The sequence below is a fragment of the Sorex fumeus genome, unplaced genomic scaffold, assembly GCF_029834395.1.
Source record: "Sorex fumeus unplaced genomic scaffold, SorFum_2.1 ptg000151l, whole genome shotgun sequence".
Classification (NCBI taxonomy): domain Eukaryota; kingdom Metazoa; phylum Chordata; class Mammalia; order Eulipotyphla; family Soricidae; genus Sorex; species Sorex fumeus.
Genome location: NW_026606208.1, coordinates 43,515 through 68,150, shown reverse-complemented (window position 1 = coordinate 68,150; position 24,636 = coordinate 43,515). Strand labels below are relative to the sequence as shown.

Genomic DNA, 24,636 nt, shown 5'->3' with positions numbered 1-24,636 from the left:
GGGAGGCTTAGGAGACCATATGGGAGGCCAGAGATCGAACCCGGGTCTACCACGTGCAAGCCAAGGGAAGGAAAGTCTAAAGAAAGTGACTGTGTTAAATATGTATATTGATTTGTGGAAGGATTGCTACCTTGACAATGCTGGAGCCTTCTAGTTCAGAAACATGAAATATCTTTTCATTTCCTTAATCTTTCATTTCTCTTTTCTTTCTTTAGACTTCCCTTTCCCTTGGTTGCTGTTATTGCTGCAACACTTCGGGGGTGGTACATTGGTTTTGGTGTGCTGGAGGTCAGACCCTTTGCCACCAAAGATCACTATGGCGTTGCTGCCAAGATTTCATGTGGGGGGTGTGGGGTGGTGCGAGTTGTCCAACTCGGCGCCTCAGGCCTCATTGCCTCACCCAGTACTGGGCCCTCATGTCTCTTTATGAGGGATTTCTCCTTTTCAGTATTGACTTTTCTGATGTTGTTTTTTCCTTTTTTTTTTCTTTTTGGGTCACACCTGGCGATGTACAGGGGTTATTCCTGGCTCATGCACTCAGGAATTACTCCTGGCGGTGCTCGCCAGGGGGACCATATGGGATGCTAGGAATCGAACCTGGGTCGGCTGTGTGCAAGGCAAACGCCCTACCCGCTGTGCTATTGCTCCAGTCCCCGTTTTTTCCTTTTTTTAAGGACACACCCAGTAGTGTTTGGAGGTTACTCTCTGCTCTGTACTCCAGGAAACCTGAAGATTAGGCTTTTTTTTTTCCAAAGAGGGAGAAATAAGCTACCCCCTTTGGGCTCCTGGGATGATTCAAAGTGGGTGGCAGTAGCTTCAAATGCAAGTGCAGGTGTTTTCTGTTTACTTGCTCAGAGAAAGTAGATTTCCAGGGAACATTGAGTGATGAATGCGGGGGAGGGAAAGGGGTTTGGGCCTTCTCTCTACCCCCTAAATAGATCTTCAATTTATTATTATTTTGGGGGGTACTGGTGATAGAGCCCAGGTTGGCTGTGTGCAAGGCAAGTGACTTACCCACTGTACCATCACTCCATCCCTCAGAGGATATTTTGGTTTTGTGCTCAGGGTTGTTTCTGGTGGTGCTTGCAGGATCACCAGGTGTCACGATTCAATCCTGGGCCTCCCTCGTATGTGCTTAGACATGGAGCGATTTCTCTGGCTCCTCGTTTTAGTTTTAATCTAGGATTTTCAAACCAGACGTCTTTTAGTTGCCAAGGGTAGAGAGACACTCCTGCAGCAGCAGGAGGATCTGAGATGCCTGGGCTAGGAACAAGGCACCCACTGGTGAGCACGTCAGCACAGACCCAGGGCCAGGACAGAGAGAGAAGCGCTTGAGAGAACCCGGCTTTACGTAAGTGGAACATGGGAACATGGGATATGGAATTTATAAGTAAAGGAAGAAACCATAGGAAGTAACAGTGATTTATCATTTGTTAGTTTTGGGGCCACACCTGGCAGTGCTCAGGGGTTACTTTTGGCTCTGCTTTCAAGGATCATGCCTGGTGGGTTTGGAGGGCCATAGGGGTTGCTGGAGATGGAGCCTCCGTCACCATTTGCAAGACAAGCACCCTACTCCCCACCCTACTCCCCTCCAGCCCCATAATAATGGTTTTTAATTGTGGTAAAAACAAACAAACAAACAAACAGAGGCAACATGAACTGTTAAATGTATTCATATCATTGTGAAACAGATCTCCAAAATTTCCCTATCTCAGGAAACTGAAAACTGTAGCCATCACATACTAATACCTCTTCCTTACCCCTGGGACAGCTTTTGTTAAATATTGATGCATAATTTTATATACAAAAACTTTACAAACCAAAGTATGTAAATTGACAAACCGCCAATTGGAAGAGAGAGCCCATTTCAGCCAATGATAGACTAAGTGTTTGTTTATGTGTGAAAAACAGAAAATAGCAAAGTTGACTAAGTGCTCCATGGTTGAGTCACACCCCCAGACCAAAGAAATATATATTAAAATGAGATATTGGCTGAGGGTGGGACTCAACAGCAGGCACAAGGCTGGCATGGGGAAAGATCTAGAGCTTCCCTCGCACCAAAGATGAGTGAATGAATGAGCCCATGTTTGCGTGGAGGCCGGGGATAGAACCCTTGATGGCTGCATGCAAGGCAAGTGTCCTACAGACTGTACTATGGCTCCAGCCCCCAAAGCATTTCCGACCATCTTTCTTAGTGCTGAGAGCTGGAATTCTCTTGTGAGGATCTGGAATTCTCTACTCTCAGGGCCATGGATGGACTCCTGCCCTATGGGCAGAGACAATATAGGACAAGTTTCAAAACCTTAAAATATTCCTTTTTTTTTCTTTTTGGGTCACACATGGCAATGCTCAGGAATTATTCCTGGTGGTGTTTGGGGGACCATATGGGATGCTAGGAATCGAACCTGGGTTGGTTGTGAGCAAGGCAAATGCCCTACCCGCTGTGCTATCGCCTCAGCCCCAAAATTCCTAACTTTCAACCCATCACTGATGTCAAATTAAACGTTCCAACTCTTGACGAGAGGGCTGAGCCCAAAGATATATTTACAAGAACTTATATTGCATATTTATTAGCACTGTCCTCCCGTTCATCAATTTGCTCCAGTGGGCCCAGTAACATCTCCGTTGTGAGACTTTGTTGTTACTGTGTTTGGCATATCGAATACATCATGGGTAGCTTGCCAGGCTTTGCCATGTGGGTGAGATACTCTTGGTAGCTTGCCGGGATCTCCGAGAGGGGCGGAGGAATTGAACTCAGGTTGGCTGGGTTAGCCACGTGCACGGCAAATGACCTACCCGCTGTGCTATCACTCCAGCCCACATATTTATTAAATTATTAAACTATTAAATTACTTGGATTGGAGTCGAGCATCCTCCACCCAGATCCTCCAAATTCCAGTAGGCGGGGGTCACACGCACCACCTGGCCCCCTGGCGCCGTGTAATCCCATCAACGGCCAAGACTCAGAGACTATAAAATCCAGCTCCCGGAACCGCGCGGCCACATTTGCGGCTGCACGACTTCTTATCAGGACATCTTTTATGACATCTTATTATCTCATTCCTACTTTGGGCAAACTTGCAGGCTATCGAATGTAGCCTGCCCACAGGGCAGAGTCTGGCAAACTCCCCGTGGCATACCAAATATGCCAAATACCAATAACAATGATGGGTCTCATTCTCCTAAAGAGCCTTGAATATAATCTCAGGGTTAGGATGAAAGAGACGTTACTGGGGCCTGCTTGAGGCAATCGACGAATAACAGGATGATGAAATGAAATGAAATGAAATTATTATTAAATTAAATAAATATTACATATTTATTAAAGCAAAAATACACAAGCAATCCAACAATACTGGCCATAGACAGGGTAATGCATTTAGACACCAAAAAGAGTAAGGTGGTATTCCAGAAGTACACTTAAAGAGAGAGGTAAGCTTCAGGGGCTGAGCAACAGCACAGTGGGGAAGGTTGTTTGGTTGGCTGACAGAGGTTCCCTTCTGGGCACCTGAACCCCTCCAGGAGTAATTCCAGAGCACAGAGTCAGGAGTAGTCCTAAGCACAATTGGGTGAGGACCAAAAACCAACAGAGAGAGAGAGAGAGAGAGAGAGAGAGAGTTTTCTTTCAGTGGAAGAAAACCATACAGAACACACAAAAAAAAAATAAAAGAAAAAAATACATCCAATATTGCCCATTACTGAATAGTGGGGTGCTCGAAATGTCCAAAACCAAAACATTAAAAATGTCTGGCCGCAGCCTGTTATTTTCATTAATGAGTATATATAGATTTTTTCCTTTTTTTTCCAAATTTTTTTATTTTAATGAATCACCATGAGATACAGTTACAGACTTATAAATTTTTATGATTATGTTTCAATCAATGTTCGAATACCCATCCTTCCACCAGTGCCCATTCTCCACCACCAATGTTCCCAGTATCCCCCCCAACCCCCACCCTTTCCCACCCCCTGCCTCTGTGACAGACACATTCCCTCTTACTCTCGCTCTCCTTTTGGGTGTTATGGTTTGCAATATAGGCACTAAGCAGCCATCATGTTTGGTCCTTAGTCTACTTTCAGCATGCATTACCATCCCGAGCAATCCCTCCATCCATCATTTACTTAGTGGTCTCTTCTCCATCACACCTGTCTTTTCCCCCAGCATATGAGATCAGCTTCCAAGCCATGGAATGATCCTCCTGGCCCTTATCGCTACTGTCCTTAGGTGTTGGTCTCCTATTACACTACTTTATATTCCACAAATGGGTGCAGTCATTCCGTGTCTGTCCCACTCTGACTCATTTTGCTTAGCATGATACTCTGCGTGTTGATCCACTTATATGCAAATTTCATGGTTTCATATATATATATATGTATATTTTTCTTTTTGGGTCACACCTGGCGATACACAGGGGTAACTACTGGCTCTGCACTCAGGAATTACCCCTGGCAATGCTCACAGGACCATATGGGATGCTGAGAATCAAAACCGGGTTGGCCCAGTGCAAGGCAAAATGCTGTACCCTCTGTGCTATCGCTCCAGCCCTGGTTTCATCTTTTCTAACAGCTGCATAGTATTCTATTGTGTAGATATGAGTACGTATAGCTTTTATTAGCAGAAGAAAGCCTTAAAAGAAAACTTTGAGGAAATGCAAAGTCTATTTAACAGATGAAAATCTTATTTTTTTCTTTTTGGGTCACACCCGATGATGCACAGGGGTTACTCCTGGCTCTGCACTCAGAAATTACTCCTGGCAGTGCTCAGGGACCATATGGGATGCTGGGAATCGAACCCTGGTCGGCCGCGTTCAAGGCAAACACCCTACTCACTTTGCTATTGTTCCAGCCCCCCCCCCCAATCTTTATTGCTTCTTAACTCAAATTTCCATACATTGTTTGACTTACTGGTTTCACTTAGGATTTGTGAAAACGGACTAAAGTCTCAACATGTGAAGTTTGGAAAATCAGGAATTGTGCTTCTCTTCTGAAAGTTGCAATCTTTACTGTGACTTGCTAAAAATGTACTGGAAACACGGGAATAAGACACACTTGAGCACTATCATGGGAGTTTGGTTTTTCCCCCCTGGTCATAATGGTACACTGAATTGCAACCTGGCTTTTGAATCTTGTGGTTTCAGACAGGTGAGGTACTGAACTGAAGGAAAACGATGAAATAAACACTTCTGGAAGGTTATTCCTGAGTCTCTACCCTTTAAAATGTTGGTTACTCTGGGGAAGAATAAATTTCACAATCCAAACAGTTTTGGAAAAGTTTCTCTTAGAATATATGAATTCAACTAAAATTACACCCTCCATTTTTGGGTAAAATTGTTATTTTTGTAAATATATTAATGTGTTAAGGTGTTTTTGTTCTGTTTCTTTTGTTTTTACCACATCCAATGTGCTCTGGGGCTATTCCCAGACCAATACTCATGAGTTGCTTTTTTTTTTTTACAGTAAAAGCCCATATTTTATTTATCTATTTATTTATTTATTGAATCACAGTGAGATACAGTTGCAAGCTTTCATGTTTGAGTTACAATCATACAATGATCAAACACCCATCCCTCCACCAGTGCACATTCACCACCACCAATATGTCCCCAATATCCACCCCCCCTTCCCTCCCTCCCTCTGCCTCCATGGCAGACAATTTCCCCCATACTCTCTCTCTACTTTTGGGCATTATGATTTGCAATACACATACTGAGAAGTTACCATGTTTGGTTCACGGGTCACTCTTGGCAGTGCTCGAAGACCATCTATTGCTGGGGACAGAACATGGGGTTCCTCTTGGAAAGTATGTGCTTGGCCCTTTGAACTCCAGACTTGGAGAATCCTTTCTTCTTTTCTCTCCTTCTTCCCTTCTTTCCTTCCTTCCTTCCTTCCCTCCCCTAGTTGTACTCAGGGCTTAGTCCTGAGTCTGCACACAGACATCACTTGGGAGTCTCAGGGGACCCTATGAGATTCGGGGATAGAACGTACAAGGCAAGTGCCCTACCCACTATACTATCTCTCTGATTGCAAATCTTTTTAAGCTTCATGTTCTCATGGGAAATTTTATAGACAGCAGAGAGAACAGTGCTACTGACCTATTTCTTGCACCACTGCACTCGGGGAGAAATAATACCGTCTTTTTTGTTTTTTTTTTTTTTGTTGCTTTTTTGGGGTCACACCCAGTGATGCACAGTAGTTACTCCTGGCTCTGCACTCAGGAATTACTCCTGATGGTGCTCAGGGGACCATATGGGATGCTGGGAATTGAACCCGGGTCTGTTGAGTGCAAGGCAAACGCCCTACCTGCTGTGCTATCGCTCCAGCCCCGAAATAATACCATCTTACCTGAGGGGCCAGGAGCCATTTGAAACCCAGGGAATTTGAGCCAGGGGGCAAAACCTTGGGTTCAATCCCTGACACAGGGAGAGAAAAGAAAAGTGGGTGTGGAAATAAAGTCCAAGGAACTGAAAGAGAGCTCCAAGTGCCCGATTTAGGTCATGTCCACAGAGCAAGGAATCACACAGAGAGAACAGCGGCAGTACTGCCTGATCGGGGGGCTGGGGGGTAGAGATGATGGCTGGGAGAGGAAGCCTGGGCTGAGCATCTCAGTGCTGGGGGAACCTCCCAGATAATGATGGGTCCCCGCTGCTAGAGTGAGCTGCCCCTTTCCTGCTTGGCTCAAGGACCGGCAGAAAATCTGATCTGAGCTGACATGTGATTGGTACTTAGCCTCAGCCAGGAATGTGCTGTCCAGCTAGGGGCCCTGTCAGCCCTCCCGGAGACACAAATGTTCAACAGCCTCTGGGCCAGCAGGAATAAACTGAGTCCAGCTCTGTTTAATAAATGCAGCCCAGCTGGGAGAAGGGAGGGAAATGGAGCTGGACCACCTAGTCGCTCTGCTTTAAACTTCAGATGAGTTAGAAATGCGGAAGGTCCCAGCTCCTAGAGGGCCTGGGGAGGTTGTGAAGCTGGGGTACCCTTTCATGAGAAACCGAGAAAGCACAAGGTCTAAGGGCCTTTCAGGATTGCAGCTAAAAATTAGCATCTGTTTGGAAACACACACACACACACACACACACACACACACACACACACGCGCGCGCGCACACGCACGCACGCACGCACACACAACATTCCCTATTCTGCTGCACAGGAAAATGTCCCGGGGGCTGGAACTATAGCACAGCCAGTGGGGTAGGGCGTTCGTCTTTCACAAAGCCGACCCGGGTTTGATTCCCAGCATCCCATATGATCTGACCCACACCCACCCCCATCATCACCAGAAATAATTCCTGAGTGCAGGAGTAACCCCTGAGTATCACCAGGTGTCATCCAAAAAGCAAACTGTCAGTATCACTGTCCTCCTGTTGTTCATTGATTTGCTCGAGCGGGCCCAGTAAAAAGCAAAAAAAAAAAAAAAAGAAAGAAAGAAAATGTCCTCACAAATGGAAGTTGTTTTCTCTCTTCCTATGTCTTCAGAAAGAGAAGCTGCCATCACGTATATTTTGTATCTCACTTAATCACTTAATCACTTAACTTCCCGTTAGTCGTCGATTTGCTCGAGCGGGCGCCAGTAACGTCTCCATTTGTCCCTGTCGCGTGCTAGTGTAGCCCAATGGCATCTGTTCGCTCCGGGAACATGAAGGGCCTCAAACCGATCGTTCATGATCTTGACGAAGAAGTCTGACCATCTGGAAGGTGGGCAGCCACGCGATCTTTTGACATCCCGTGGAATCCAGTCGGTAACAGCTCTAGTCCAGCGGTCGTCTTTAAATCTCATTATGTGACCAGCCCATCTGATTTTCGACACCTTGGCAAATGAGACAGCGTCCCTGATCCTTGATCGTCGACGGATGTCAGAACTCCGGATTCGTTCTCTCATTTGAGTGAAACGTGATATTCCAAGCATAGCTCTTTCTATTCTTCTTTGGGAGACCTGAATAGCGTTCTCATCTTGTTTGCGCAGGGCCCAGGTCTCTGAGGCATATGTTAATGCAGGAAGAACATTTTCTTTCCTGCATTTTGTATCTCATGCTACATTATTTGGAATGATACTAAATGGGGTTAGGCCTTGACTTACAGTCAAAATCTCTCCATGGAGATGTTGATGCTGTCAGAGGGATGCCCATGATCTCTTTTTCTCTTCAACTCAACTTCTGAGTTCTTCTATTTTCACCTTTTGAAGAATCGCCAAAAATTTAGAAGAGGCTCCAACTCAATCACTTGACCTGATTCAGTTCAAGCCCTAAGCCTCTGTCTTTGATTTTCTTCCATGTTTGGTCATTCAGCTCAGAGATCAAAGCGGAAATTCTGAGGTGATAACCTAATGAGAAGGATAAAATATAATGGTAGACATCATTGCATCATTTTAATTTATTTTTTAAAATTTTTCATTTGGGGGTCACACCCAGTGATGCTCAGGGGTTCCTCCCTGGGCTCTGCACTCAGGAATCTCTCCTGCTGGTGCTTGAGGGGGACCATATGGGATGCCAAGGAGGCCACCTGGGTCAGCCTCCAGTGAGGCAAGAGCCCTACCTGTTGTACTGTCACTTTGTCCCCCATGCATCACTTTAAAATCCTCTGCTCCTTAAATTTATGAATTGAAGTTGCACCCTAAGGGTTAAGGGGCATCGCCCTTCAGATTGTTTGTGAGGAGCGAAATGAAGTTTCAGGATGAGGTCAACTTTTCCACTGAAGAACTTTGCTCCTGAGTGGCCTGCTTATCTAAGGCCTTGGGACACTTGGTGCCCTTTGGCATGACCCCAGCCCACTGATAACACTTGTTTGTTTCTTATCATCACACCTTCCTCCTCTCTTCACTCTCGGTTTAAAGCTATCTCCTCTTCTCTGGAGAGGACCTTTCTTGGAGCAGGGGACCCACTCTTATCTTTCTCTTTACTTATCGAGGATCCGACTTTATTTATTTTTTCAGATCCTTTTTTAAACATTTTTATTAGTGAAACACCATGAGGGGAGGACCCAACTTTATTTTTGGGGGGGGTTCTTTTTTTTTAATTAAAAAAATTTTTTTTTGCTTTTTGGGGTCACACCCGGCGATGCACAGGGGTTACTCCTGGCTCTGCACTCAGGAGTTACTCCTGGTGGTGCTCAGGGGACCCTGTGGGATGCTGGGAATCAAACCCAGGGTTGGCCATGCGCAAGGCAAACGCCCTACCCGCTGTGCTATCTCTCCAGCCCCAAGGATCCAACTTTATTTATTTATTCATTTATTGCTTTTTGGGTCACACCCGGCGATGCACAAGGTTTACTCCTGGCTCTGCAATCAGGAGTTACTCCTGGAGGTGCCCAGGGGACCATATGGGATGCTGGGAATCGAACCCGGGGTTGGCCATGCGCAAGGCAAACCCCCTACCCGCTGTGCTATCTCTCCAGCCCCGAGGATCCAACTTTAAATAAAACCAGAAGCTACCTTCCCACAACCAACCTGATTCACAGATGTGAACCCACAGGGGCAGCCACGCGGAACAGGCCTCTCTGCCAACTTCTTTCTGCTCGTGTGAAGATCAAATGGAAAAACAACCACCAACGCTGGGCAGCTTGGGGATGGTTTTAGATGATGATTTTTTTCTTCGGGTGAAAAAAAAAAGTCATTGCATGAAGCCATGGTGCACTGCACACTGTGTCACTCATATTTTTTGCAAGACTCTCTGTGTACACCCAATTTGCTTCCCAGGGCTAGGGTGCCCAGACAGAGGGACTATTTCCAGTTGCCGCCTTTCAAAGCCTCCACTCCAAACTGCTAATTTTAGCTCCCTAAGTCTGAAGAGGTTTCTCTAGAAGCTGTCAGTTTCTAGGTGGGGCGCATTCACATTCCAGTGGACAGTGGCAGAGGCCTGCAGGAAGGGTGGCCAGATCAGGCTTTCTTGGATATGGGGCAAAACTGAGTTTTGACGATTTAAAGGAAACTTGGCTGGTGTGGATTGTGTCTCATCACCCCACTTATTCTTTTTTTTTTTTTTTTGCTTTTTGTGCCACACCTGGCGATGCATAGGGGTTCCTCCTGGCTCTACACTCAGGAATTACTCCTGGTGGTACTTGGGGGACCCTAATCCATCCCGGGTCAACCAGCCGCATGCAAGGCAAATGCCCTACCGGCTGTACTATCGCTCCAGCCCCCAACCCCCGCTGCTTCTTAATCCTGCAGTGAGCACAGGGAGGGAGGAGGGCTCAGAAAGAGTCAGAGAGACAAGAGCGCTTTGGGAGTGTAAATGGGGGACCCGGGGGACAGGTGGAAGCTACGGGTCCTTCCTGCCTTGGCGGACTGTCCTCACAGCTGCTGCAGAGAAGGGCTGATCCCCGTGGGAAAGACCCCTCCCCACTCCAATTCCCCAGCGCCCACGCAGCGCAAGCGTGCCCTGGGGCAGGACCAGTTCCTCTGACCGGTCCTCAATCAACAGGCAGGCAGCTGTGTTTGTTCCTCCACCAGGGAGCCCCTCACCCCGCGAAGGCACTGCACCAAGCTGCCGGGGCCGGGGAGGGTGAGGGGCCCCCAGCTCTGACAGCCCGTCTGCGTTTCATCAGCTCACTGCAGCCGCCGCCTTTCGCGGGCCCCTTGGCCAGGGCTCCCTGGCGGCGTCAGCAAGAGTGGCACCTACTGCCCCCACCGCCCTCAAGTTTCATCAGGGTGATGCTGGCCGGGCCGCCCTGCGGCCGCGCTCAAGGGCAGGCAACAATGCGTCTCTGGCAGAGTTTTGCAGGGCCCAGGAGGCCTCGGGGCCTGCTGCAAACAGACCCCAGCGGGTTCTGAGCTGAGCTGTGGGTGGAGAAGACCTGCACCCGCTACCCCGCCCGGGCTTCGCAGGGACAGCCAACCCATGCCTCACCCTGAGCCCCGGCGCCCACGGTCCAGCCAGTCCTCCTATGTAGGACAGACAGTTCCCAAAGGTGAGTCTGGGCTTGTAACGACGCGGCGGCGGGGGCTTCTCGTGGGGTCTCCAGGACATCTTCTAACTCGTGGACAAAGCCCAGTTGTCTGTTTTCTTTAAAAAGTAGAAGGAAAAGAGGAGGGTTCTGCAGCTGTGTGTGGGTAGTTAGGGTTTTCTCTTTCTAGTTTGAGATCCCATTGTGATCCCTTTGGGAAATATTCTTTTTTTTTTTAAATGCCTCTTTGTATATGTTGGCTTGACGGTAATTAATGCAGATTCTACCCCAGGTGCTGTCTCAGCAATTAGAAAGAGCAAACATATCGTTTGTCCCGGAAGGCTGGTTTGCAATGGAATGTGAAAAATCCAACTGATAATACAGGTACCTTGGTCCATAGAGACTTGTGCTGGAAATACTTGAGAATTTTAGCCAAAAAGTCTTTCCTTTTATTTGGATTATCTGAATGATGGAAAAACTCCTCTGAGTGGACAGTTCTGTTCTGTCTGACAACAGACAAGAAACATTGCTGAAAAGCTCGTAGGCATTTCAGACTAGCTGATGTATATGTCATGGAGGGCGGGGTGTTAAACAGATTTCCTTTCCTGTTTTATATTATTGTACCCTTAACCTATGCTTCCCACTTAGTACATTTTAAATGTGCAGTTACAGAAGTGCTAACTGTAGGCATGCTGTTGTATTTGAGTCATTATGTAGATTAAAAAAAAATTTTAAGGCAAAATGTCAAGTCCTCCCCACCCCCCAATCTATTGATAAAATGGCATCATTGCCATGTTCCATGATGCTGAGCACACGAAAACTTTAAAAACATCATTTCAGGTATCAGTTATGAAGTCTGAAAATCGTTTAAAAGTAGATAAAAGCAAGAATAGTCTTAGTATGGCTTCTGTAGAATTATTTCCCTTTCACAACTCTTTCCTGCAGTAAAGGTAGCCTTCACTTGTGACGGTTGATGAGCCAGAAATGGTGGGAGACATTTTAGAACAGCGTCCTAACTGTATGGGAGAGTTAAACCTGCTTCCTGGCGGGAACATTCTGAATTGAAACCCGGGGAATCGGGAGCCAAGCTTCCGAATCACGAATAATAGACAATTCCAGTGTCCAAAGACATGATGGTCGACAAAAAAGGTTCAAATCCTGGAGATCAAAATTTAAACTAAAAGTATGTTAGCCCTCAGATGACACTTCTCCTTTGAAGTTCCAGAAGACATTCCATCAGGTTTTGGAATAGACTTTGGGGTCTGTGGAATTCTCTGTCTTTGACACTTGCAGAGATTTGTTGTGAAGAGCCCCCTGGGGACGCTTCCCTGGAGATATTTGCCCAGAGAGGGTGGAGACCTTGACCTGTGCTCTTTTCCCTGGACCAGGGGGTACAGGTGGGTGCTGGGGAAGGGGGTACAGGCGGGTGCTGGACTTAGATTTGGAGCCAGATTGCACATTTTTTTCCTGTCTGTCTGCAACCCAGAATTTGCATCTGTGAAACGAAGATCATAGTACCCGCTTAATGGGTCTGTGGGGGGCTGATGACTGAGGTACACCTGAAGAGTCTACCCCAAGGTAGTTTCCTCGCAAAGCTCTCTCTTCCCCTTGCTGAATTAAAACCCCTGCATATTGGTTAAGGTCCTTAACTTGAATCAGGCCAATCCCTGGCAGTTCTTCGAGCATTACCAGGCGTGATCCCTGAGCACAGAGGCAGGAGCAAGACCTATTTGGGGCTGCTCCTGGTTCAGTGCTCCAGGGCTGTTCCCAGCGGTGCTGGGAGATTGTTCCTGGTAGTATTGAGGGTGGGCGAACCACGTGGTGATGGGGATTGGGTCTCCAGTCAGCAGAGCATATACTCAGCCTGTTGGGCTGTCTCTCCGGCCTAAAGCAACTCTGTTGTTTTCTTTTGCTAAGACTCTAGAAAGCTTTTCATAGTATAAGGTATTAAGGAAATAGGAAGCAGGCATTTTACATTGGTTTCATAATGAAACAAAAATAACATAGAAAATTAGATTTTTTTGAAGGGGGCTCACACCTGGTGGTTCTCAGGGGCCATACCTGGCAGTTCCTGAGGGACCATATGTAGTACTGCTGTATGCAAGTCAAGCATTTTAACCTCTGTGGAATCCGTCCAGTTAATACAAAATTTACTGTCACTGTTGTTCATCGATTTGCTTGAGAGGGCCCAGTACCGTCTCCATTGTGAGACTTGTTACTGTGTTTGGCATATCGAATACGTCATGGGTAGCTTGCCAGGCTTTGCCGTGCGGGCGAGATACTCTCGGTAGCTTGCTGGGCTCTCTGAGAGGGGTGGAGGAATCGAACCTGGGTCGGCCAGGTGGCTGCGTGCAAGGCAAATGCCCTACCCGCTGTGCTATCGCTCCAAACCAGTACAAAATTATATTTTAATTATTTTGGTTTTGGGGCCATGTTTGGTAGTACTCAGGTGCCCTGCGCTCAGGGGTCACTCCTTGGGGGAGTCATAAGGGGTGCTGGGGATTAAATCTGGGCCAGCCACATGCAAGGCAAGCACTCTACCCGCTGTACTACTGCTTCAGGCCCCCTCCCCTCTGTTAGAGTTTTAGGGAAATTTTGAACCTGAAAGCCATGAGTTTGAGAGAAACATTTATAAAATGGTTATATTTTAGAATGTCAAATTCTTGGAAAAGAAAAGAGAAAAGTTGTTTTTCGGTCGTGATGCTGGGGATCAAACCCAAGGCCTGACAAATAAAAGGCAAGTGTTCCACCACTGATCTATATCCCTGGCCTGGGATACTTTACAGAGAGAAAAAATTATCTGTGTCTGAAAATGACTGATGGTGTATATCTTATTTCAAAAGAGGGAGTCATATGATGTCATCTTCCCAGGCAATACTTTTCATGGTGTGTGTGTGTGTGTGTGTGTGTGTGTGTCGGGGGATCCCTCTAAGCAGTGTTTGGGGCCCAGAGGCCAGTTCTGGCCGAGACCAGCTTGCAGAGTTCATTGCCTGTGTGCTGAGATGTGGTGCTGCTTGGATCTAAGAGAGCCAGAGGCACTCAGGGACCTCCAGGGCCTCCCTGCTATTACCAGGGCCTTTGTGGGCTATCCCAGGCACTGCTGAGGGAAGGTGGTACCAGGGAGTCAACCAAGGGCCTCGTGAATGCAGTATATGCATCGAGCCTCCTGAGCCCTTCCTTGGTCTGGGTCACGCTTCGGGGTGTATATTTCAGGCTGAGTTTTCCTGAATTCATGGTAAGAAAATGTCAGGAACAATCTACACATACAAGGGGCCGTCTGGGGTTAGGAAGTTGTTAAGGTTGATGGGTCCAAGTAGATCCAAGCCAGCTTTCCCTGAAGCATGTCGCTGGGCCTTGCACCAGTTCTCTGGTTGTTTAGACACGGGCATTGAGAGAGGGTGGCGTGGATGAAAAGGAGTCATGGGCGGGGGGAAGGTGGCGGTGTGTGTGTGTGTGTGTGTGTGTGTGTGTGTATGTGTTAGCAGAGACCGTGGGTGAGTTGCCCTAGCAGCACAAGCTGTGATTTTCAGACTGGAGAACATTCTGAACACATAGGGTGCTCCCTTACTCTGGCATGGAGGTAAACAGAGGCAGAGGTGGGGGAGCAGAGAGGGTCAGCTCCGGAGAATCTCATCGAAACATCCCCAATATTGGCTGGAGCCATAATATAGCAAAACTGGGCTCTTCCCTTGCACGTGGCTGACCCAGGTTCGATCCCCAGCATCCCGTTTGGCCCCCCCGAGCATTACCAGGAGTGATTCCTGAGTGCAGAGCCCAGAGTAACCCCGGAGCATTGCTGGGTGATCCAAAACAAACAAACAAACAAATTGCCCCTGTGGACTCTGCGGCCTGCAGCTTCCGGCCAGGGACAGCTAAACGCCTGGTTAGACTCTGGGCTTGAGGACTGACAGGTTGCAGGGATTCCCGCTGATCTGGGCTGGGTTTGACCAGAAGAGGGAGGGAGATCCCTACCTGTTGTGCTCCGTCCATGGTTTTGTCTCCCACAAACTCGGTCTTGTTCCGACACTGTCCTGCTCTGTGCACTCACGGGGACGGGAACTTCCTTCTCTCTTGTTTGCACTCTGCGATGAGCAAGAAGACAGGCAGGTGAATGGCCTGGATCCACCCAACATTCCTGGGTCTTGCCACTCACAGGCTGTGTGACCTGGGGGAAGCTGCTTCTCTGTGTGTGTGTCCCAGGTATTTCTTTCTCAGTGGTAAACTCAGGGGAGGCACCACCCCTCTAGCTTTCCTTCCCCTGGAGTGCTTTCCTTAGCCCTCCCTTAAAGAGTTAGAAGCTGCCTCAGGACTTGTTGGTAGGCGGAGGAGTCCAGTGGGAGCACTCTCATTCCACAAGCATGAGACAAATCTGGGCAGAGCAGAGGCAGCGACAGCCCAGGCCTCTGTGACTGAGCAAGCTGTCAGATGCTTAGATGCTCGGAGCCACACACTATGCATATTTAAGATGAAATTGTGGGGGCCGGAGAGAGAGAGTACTGTGGGCAGGGCACTTGCCTTGCACACGGCCGACCCAGGACTGTCCCAGGCACCCCATATGGTTCCCAAGTACCGCCAGGAGTAGTTCCTGAACACAGAGGCAGGAGTGACCCTTGAGCATCACCAAATGTGGCCCCCAAACAATGAAATTGTGGTTGTTGATTTAAGTAAAGGAAAACATCCAGAAGGTTCTGCAGAGACTATTACTGACCTCCACTGGTGCCCGCTTCTGAACCTGGGCATTCTGGGCTCCTTCCTGAGGGGAACCCCGATTCTAGTGTTGTGCATCAGTTGAAATGGCATGTTAGCGTCTTTTCCTCCTCCTCTTTCTTTTCCCCCTTCACCTCCTTCTCCTCCTTCATTTCCTTTTCATCCTTCTTCCTTGTCCTCATCCTCTCCTCCCCCTCCTCCCTCTTTTTATATTTTTGTGGGGGATATACTGCTGGTGTTTGGGGACTACTACTCTGTGAGCTGTGGTCCATTTACTATCTCTCGGGACCTTCCTCCTTTTTAAAACTTTTTTATTTTTTGCCTAGCCAGGGGAAATCATACCCTGTATTCTCTTTTAGACTATTCTCGTTTGTTTCGCTTAACCAGGACTCCTGGGTATTATTATATCAGTGCATATAGAACTGCCTTTTTTTTGTAGGAGTACTGCTATTTATTCAGCCACTGATTAGCTGATTGAATTGAGCATTAACTCTACCTTAATTAATTATTTTTCTTTTTATATTTATTTGTTGAATCACTGTGGGAAAAGTTACCAAACTTTCAGGTTTCAGTCTCGGTCATACAATGATCAAACACCTTTCCCTTCACCAGTACTCATTTTTCACCAACAAGAACCCCAGTATACTCTCCCCCCCACCCCTCCCACCCCTCCAAATGCCTGTGAGGCAGATGATTTCTACTTAACTCTTCTCTACATTGATTACATTCATTATTTTGACAAAAGATATACCATTATTGTTTAGAATTTCCCCCTAAACAATCAGAATTGCTGAAAAGGCATTATGAAATATTTTATTTTCTATAGCTGGTTATGAGAATCATATAATGTCAGGCAGCCACGATTTTGGATTTCTGCAGAGAGCCAGATAATTACGAGACTGGTTTCTGTATGTCTGGTGTTATGGCCATGCTGGAGAGCCGCTCATGGGGGGATAACTCATGACCTCGGTAGGGCCCCCCTTCCCATGAGACTGCAGTTGCCCCGTCACTGGCGGCTCGTACCTGGCTTTCCTATAAGCTCTGAGGTGGCGGCTACCTTGCTGCCAGGGGGGAAAAGGGCGGAAGTAGAACTGCCTTATTTTTTGTTATGTCTATAGCTCTGAAAAAAATTCCATCAGAGAGCTATATTGTAACTAGGTTCTTTTTTTAAAGAGGGGTACGTTTGTGCCTGGTGAGGCCGGGGTACGGGCATGCAGTGCTGGAGATGGACCCGGGGGCTGGGGATGGAACTTGAGGCCGGTACACACGTGTGCTCTATTACTTGAGTTCATATCCCTGATCCCATAAATTAGATTTTTTTCCTCCCATGAGGGGCCTCCAGAGCAATTCAGGGACCCCATTAATGATTGTTGGCCAACTGGGTTGTTCATTCCATGGAAGGCCCGAGCATGTGAATCCCAGTGCTGGGACTCCTGGCTACCCTGGCAGTGCCAATGGGATGCTTCATCCTTACTGATGACATCTAGGTTTGGCTGTAGGTTGCAATGAATGTAGTAGGTGCTTATTAAATGTTTATCATCCTCTAGACTTTATCTTAAAATTAGTTCTATAGAGATATATATTTCACTATTATTTATTTGCTGGAGCGATAGCACAGCGGGTAGGGCGTTTGCCTTGCATGCTTGGCCAACCCCTGTTTGATTCCTCTGTCCCTCTTGGAGAGCCCGGCAAGCTACCAAGAGTATCCTGTCCACACAGCAGAGCCTGGCAAGCTCCCCGTGGCATATTCAATGTGCCAAAAACAGTAAACAACAAGTCTCACAATGGAGAAGTTACTGGTGCCCGCTCAAGTAAATCGATGAACAACAGGAGGACAATGCTACAGTGCTATATTTTTCACATCGTCTTATTCACCCCCGCCCCTCACTTTTGCTTTGTTTTGATTTGGGGCTACACCTGGCAGTGCTCAGAGTTTACTCCGGGCTCATTGTTCACTCCTGAAACCATATGGGGGTGTCAGGGAATTAAACCCAGGTCAGCCACATGCAAAGTCCCTCCTTCACCCTCCTGAGTGTTCAGTTTCATGATGTTTAAATTCATCATGTTGCATAGCCATCCCTGTAGGTCATTTTAGAATATTTCCCTCCCCCCACCCTGCCCCGACTGTATTCTTTGTGCATGTTTGTTGTTAATTCGTGTCATCCTCGCTGTTTCCCCCTCCAGCAACCACTAACCTACTTTCTGTCTCTCTAGCTGTTTTGGACACTTCCTATAAATAGAATCAGATGACGCATGGGTCCTCTGTGTGGCGTCCTGCACGGTGAGAATGTCCTGCCAGCTCATGCCCCCTTGTACCCCCAAATCCTGGTGTTTCCTGGCCTGTCTCCTCTGTGACTACCGTGTGCTGTTCCACACCTGGTCTTTGTTCATTTTGGTGGATCTTTAGGTGGTTTCCAATGTGGGGTTATGATCTGGCAGGGCACATCGTGTAGGTACATGTTTTCATTTTCATGTCTCTTAGGTAGCATACCTGGAATGGAATTTCTGGGTCTTTTTGAAGAAAATACCAGACTGTTTTCAAAGTGTCTGCACTATTTGGAATTCCCATTGGCAATGTAGGAGGGTATTTTCCCCCTGTCCCCCCCCCCCCCCCATCCTTTTACCACATTTGCTGGTTGAATCCACGACAGCCGTTTGAGTGGATGGGGATGCCATCTCTCTGGGGGGTTCATGTATACTCTCCTCTTCTGTCATGATTGAAGAAGCGAGGCACTGTTTCCATCGGCTTATTTACTTGCCTGCCTCTACCCCAGAACACCCTCAATTCATGTCCAAAAGATCAGCTTCTTGGGACCTGTTCCCCAAACTTAGATCCCAACCTGTCCCCGCAGACATGGAGGAACGGGGCATGGGAACACTGCTCACTTCCAAGAGTGTTCACGTCATTCACTGCCTGGGAAACAGGAAGGGGCCCAACCCCTCCCGGTAGGTTTGCTGCGAGGATGAAATTTCATAATGTCTCCAAAGGGTTTAGACAGGGGGCTGGCACAAGACACGTCTGTTCGTTGTCTCTCTCTTGCTGGAGTGCCCCCACTCTCCCCAACGTTCCAGACTCCTTCTTTGGGGAGGGCGTTTTCCTCTAAGTGACGTGGGGCTCGCTCTTAAGTCACCGAGGGTGGCAGCCCCATCGGTAGTCACTCGATGGCCAGCACAGGCACACAATTGCCATCGGATTAGGCTGGTAATCAGAGCTAATCCCTGCTGTCCCCAGAGAGAAGGTGCCCCGACAGCTGGCTTCCTTGCCAGCGCCGGGAGAGCTGGTCCCCAGGCCTGTGTGGGCACAGAGAGCCCTGCCCTGTGCCCTCAGCTGACGGGGCTGTGCCGCTGACAGGCGCCTGCTGCTGCTACCTGTGGGAACGCTTGCAACGTTCCAGGAACTCTCTTAGAAACTTTCTTTTGGTTTGGTGGGTTTGGGTTTGAGGTCACATCTGGCAGTACTGCGGGGGTTACTCCTGGTTCTGCGCCCAGGGGTAGCCCCTGGAAGTGCTTGGGGGAACATATCGTGCCAGGAAATGAAACCTGGCTACCTCCAGGCAAAGCAGGTGCTCAGCCTAAGGTGCTCTCTCTTGATCGACTCTGAGAACCTCTTCTCTGTGCTCCACCCCGTCCAGAGGAAGGCACTGTAATCCTGCTGCAGCAGTTACATAAATATTATAGCGGTGCCTCTGCCATTCTGAAGAACTTTCCATAGATTTGCTTCATCTCTAGAAAGGAAGCTGATCCTATTAGCTTTACAGATGGAGACGTGAAGAAAGATGCTAAATTAGCTAAAGAGAAACGGGAACTTTGGTCCTCCACCTGCTCTGCTATCCTGTGAGGACCTGTCCACGGTGGAGTGTCTGTCCACATGTGCCACGTGAACCCCCTTGCCCCCAGTAGCTCCACTTCATAGGATCTGTGTCCAAGGAAGATGTACTGGAATGTTTTCTAAACACGTTTGTGAGTCTGAAAAATTCCAGGCACTTTATGCGTCACCAGTACAAGGACAGGCAGATAAAGCATGCTATTGTTAAGGAACACTGATATCATGAAGCAGTTTTTAAAAGCGACATGGCCCTTTCTGTACTGGAATTTCATGGAAATATTGCGAAACTTATTATTAAAAGAAACTAGCAGCTCAGCCAATAAGCTGAAGGAAATCTTCCATTTACCTGCACAAAACATGCAAGTCCAAATAGCTCAAGAAAAGCCAGGAGCTGCCCTGCTGGGAAGGTGTTGGAGAGATGGTGTTTGGTCTTTTTGTTTTGCAAATTCTGAGAGAGAGAGACAGAGAGAGAGAGTGAGAGAGAGAGAGAAGAGAGAGAGAGAGATGGGTGGAGAGGCTGCTTCCTTTGTAATTAAGTGACAAGTGTTCACTGGATCTGTATTCTGTGGGAAGGGACTCCTGGGTCCGCAGGAGACAGTGATGAATAAAGCATGATTCTTTAAAAAATTAAATAATAAGCCAGAGGGTGGAGTGGTGGAGGCTGGGGCTCAATGGCAGAGCACTTGCCTTGTATGGTGAGTCCTGGCTTGGATCCCTAGCACTGCACCCCCCAAAATTATATATTTCAAGTCAACTGGATCGCAAGTAAAGAGACCTTAAGGTTCATCAGCTTTTTACATTTTATACACCTGAACATGCTGGAGTGATAGCACAGCGGGTAGGGGGTTTGCCTTGCACGCGGCCAACCCGGCCGACCAGAGTTCTATTCCTCTGCCCCTCTCGGAGAGCCCAGTAAGCTTCCAAGAGTATCTCCCCCACACGGCAAAGCCTGGCAAGCTACCCGTGACTTATTCGATATGCCAAACACAGTAACAGCAAGTTTCACAATGTTACTGGGCCTGCTAGAGCAAATCGATGAACAACGGGAGGACAGTGCTACAGTGCTACACCTGAACATATAGATCTATAATGTATACGTATGTGTAGATGCTGTATATGGAGATGCATTAAAAATGCATGAAATGTTGAAAGTAGACTATAGACCAAACATGATTGCCACTCAGTACCTCTTTTGCAAACCACAACACCCAAAAGGAGAGAGAGAACAAAAGGGAATGCCCTGCCACAGAGGCAGGGTGGGATGGTGGGGGGCATGGGGGGTGGGAGAGATACTGGGATCCATGGTGGTGGGAAATGGGCACTGGTGGAGGGTTGGGTATTTGATCATTGTATAACTGAAACCCAAGCACAAAATTTGTAAGTCTACAACTGTACCTCATGGTGTCTCACTAATAAAATTTTTTTTAAATGCATGAAAAATATTGAAGCTTTCCTCTTAGACAAGTACAGAGATGGCACTGGGAGACTTTATCTGTAATTTTAAGAATATTACTGTAGGCATCTAGAGTATAAACAAACTATCAATAAAATTGGGGGGAGTGTGTTTGGGCCATTCTCTAAAGTGTTCAGTGATTATTCCCAATTTGGTACTCGGTGATCATTTCTGGTGGTGTTTAAAGGTCCATGCACAGCCAGGGATCGAACCCAGGGCATCTGCATGTAAAGCAGAACTGTCTCCTTAATCCTTAATTTTTTTACGAAGAAACTTGCCCAGACCACCTGCTAAGAAACACAAGCTGGAGAACCTTGTGTCTTTCCCATTTGCATTTTCTCTGCATGGGGGCTGTGAGTGGCCCCAGTCACCTGGCTAGTCCACCTGCCCTTTCTCTAGCAGACATGATAAATCTGTCTTCCAGGACTCTCACCTGCACCCAAGCCAACATGCTCTGCCTCCCCTGACTTAACTGTCCCTTCCTGTCCGGCCAGGTCCCCTCCCTGCTGTGCTATGTGTGAACTGAAACCCACAGAGTGAGTCAGTGTAGGTGTGAGTGTGACAGCCTGGGGAGGATGAGGAGGTCAGGAAGCTGTCCCTGGGTGGAGTCGCAGTTGACAACGCAACCTCAACCCTTCCTGGTAGCAGAGTTTGGCTCTAACAATAGGTGCTGTGGACCCCGGGAATGAAAACAGAAGGAGCCACGGCCCAAGGGAAATAATTTACAGCAGAAATGTTCCAATGGTCAACAATCGAAGGAACATGGCTTTAAGAAATTTTGTGGCAACCCACAGCAGTAAAGGAAATTGAAAGAATTCAAGTCTTTCCCTAAAGCCTGCTGATTCTCATCTCGAAGACCAATTCTGTAATAGATTCTTCCCAGGCAACTGCCAGATGCCATCAGCTGTTCCAGGTGAGCGACCTGCCTGCCTGCTCTCTCCACCTGTGGACTCAGCCCAGCAAGGGGACCAAGTTTGGGTTTGGTCCAGATCCAACGATGCTTCCTGGTCCAGAGTCTTTGAGTCATGAGAGAGAGCACTGCCTCCGCCATCCCACCCACCCACACTGGTTTGGGGAAGTCTCCAGGGAACGGGAGAGATACCATCCCTCGGTTCCCTACAGTTCCTAAAGATGAGTTGCCAGTGACCGTGAAAAAGACTGAAGTACATGCTACAACACGCATGAAACTTGAAGGGTTCTGCCAAATGGAAGATGTGTTTAAGCAGGAACACATCTTGTTTGATTGTAAGGAGCATCCAGATAGCCAAATTCACAGAGGTAGACAGTGGATTAGTGATCCCTGATACTGTGTGTGAGAGAGGGGTTGGAGAGGTGAAAGCTAATTTTTATTTAGGGCAACGAAAATCTCTAAATTTGGAACAGCTGTATAATAAACATAAGGAAATTATAAGGAAACATAAACATAAGGAAAATATCAAATACATAAGGAAAACTATCAACATAAGGAAAACTATCAAAATATCAGGCAAACTATCAAATCGTTTTCTCTCTCTCCTTCCTTCTCTTCCCTCTCTCCCCATTTTTCCCTCTCCCTCCCTCTCTCCCTCCCTCCCTCCCTCCCTCCCTTCCTTCCTTCCTGTCCTTTTCCTGTCTGTCTCTCCGTCTTTCTTGGCAGTGCTCAGAGGTTTCTCACAGCTCAGTGCTCAGAAGTTGCTCCTGGCAGTGCTCAGGGACCTCATACTCCTGGGGATCAGACCTCCTGCATGCTAAGCATGTGCTCCAGCCCTTAAACAATGGACAGCTTGTACGGCATGCAAATCCTATCTCACTGAAGCTGTTAAAAAAAGAAAAAGTCATGTACCTTCAGATTTTTGTCTGAAAACCTACAAGTGCATGCAGATTTAGGCTCTTAAAATGTCTGCACTTTTAGATTTCTGTCAACCTCTGGTCCCTACCTTACTTTGCATCCGGGATAGTAACTCAGCACAGGAGTAGAAACCTTCCTTTTAGTTGTGAAATATCATGAAGAAAACCGGAAAATTGCACTTAGATGCAGTTCCTTCTGCTTCGGTGTGCAGCCATCTCCTACAACGATTGGTTCAACAATCTTCCAACCCTTCTGAGATCTGTCAAGTCCCCGAGCCCCACAGTGAGCCTCTAGCTGGCACTGTGTGTTGTTAACAGACACCTGGTTCCTCCTGCTCCGGTGGGTTTGGGGCAGCCCCACATCCTCAGGGGTGCATGGAAAATGCGGCCCCCTCCTCCTCCTTGGTTCCCAGGTGCTGAGGCCACCACCCATGCATCTTGTTCAGTTCTTCAGACGAGGCTCTGCGTCACTCACCATATTTCCATTCTTGTGCAAGATGGCCAGTGTGGAAGTTCTTCTTTTGAATATTTTTTTAGACATGTCTTTCAACCCATCTGAGAATAGCTGTTCCCTGTTAGGCAACACTCTGACTGCTAAGTAAATGACAATAACTTCTGTCATATCCGGCCCTTCCCTGCCATTTGGGTGCTCCCAAAGTTTGCTCGCCACCTTCCTTCTTTCCTTCTTGTTCTGTGCAGTTCAGTCACCAAGAGCTCTGAGCAGGGTGGAGGGCTTTCTTTAGGCAAGGGGAGCCCCCAAGCAGTCCGCTGGGTGCGGGGAGATCTCGGAGCTATTTCTGGTGGCACTCGGGGCTAAGGATGCCAAGTTGCTCGGACCTACAGTGCTGGGAGTCACCGGCTTCCAGGGTCACACCAGGCAGTGCTCAGGGGGTCTATGTGGTGCCGGAGGTTTGAAAAGCATTCCTGACCCCTATGTTCTCTGCCCAGCCCTTGGGTGTTGCTTCAACACAACACGCAGCCCCTATCAACCAGGATCCACTGTGGGCCCATCTCAGAATGACCTCATGTATATTTGCTAGTTTTGAGGTTACGGCCAACGGTGCTCAGGTGCTCAGAGCTGAGCTCAGAGCTCTGGAATTGCTCTCAGGGGACTAGGCAGTGCCAGGGATGGAAGCTGGGGTCCAGACACGCAGAGCAGGAGCTCAGCCCTTTGAGCCATTCTCCAGCCCCCAAGCAGGTGCATTAAGCAAAGTTCTCCAAGGCAGGGCCTGGTGGATAGTTGGTGCAGTGGCTGCTAGATTTGCATGCAGCAGACCCTGATCCTATCCTTGACACCACACAGGGTCCCCGTGAGTCCCTCCAGGAGTGATCCCCAAGTGAAGACTCAGGAGGAGAGCCCGAGCACTGCTGAGCACACACCCAAACAGCCCCTCCCCAACTCCCTGGGGGAAAGGTAACTGCAGCTGGCGTCGAGTCTTTCCTAAAGAACAGCAGAGGGCATAGCTCGGCGGCAGAGGGAGATGTCCTCACTTCCCTTTCTAGACTCGCTGTCTCCTTGCAGCTCTTCGAGCCCGCCACTGGTCTTCTGCTTCCTTAAAGCTCTCCCAGTTTCCTTCCTCTCCCCGTCAACCCCCTGAGTACCCCAGGCTGCACGGCAGAGGCTCCTACACATGCTTCCAGTGGAACTGTGTGTGTGTGTGTGGTGGGAGAGGGGTCCCCCATTCTTTCTCCTTTCCCCGCATGGGGAGCACTGGGAGAGGGGGGTGTCACACAGTGGCAGAGTGAGGATGCAGTACTTGTTCCCAAAGACTCCCCATATTTCTAGACCGAAGCTCTGGCGCCTGAGCAGATCCCGTTTAGGGCTGGCAGACCCTGGGGGGGGGGTCACAGAACCTGGGACTCGCCTGGAACCGGGTGTCCCTGTCCTGTCTACTGCTGCTGTCTCCGTCTCCAGTCCCCTTGTCAGATCTGGACGGAAAAAACT

At 48.1% G+C, this 24,636-nt stretch overlaps 1 protein-coding gene across 1 annotated transcript in view; it reads left to right on the top strand.

The window, feature by feature from the left end:
* Window positions 1–10,690: 10,690 nt before the first annotated feature.
* LOC130016284 (alpha-protein kinase 2-like) overlaps window positions 10,691–24,636 on the top strand; it is a gene marked incomplete at its 3' end in the record, with an annotated part of 42,167 nt that continues 28,221 nt past the window's right edge. The window contains exon 1 of the mRNA XM_056106955.1: window positions 10,691–10,902. The remainder of the gene's footprint in view (window positions 10,903–24,636) is intronic.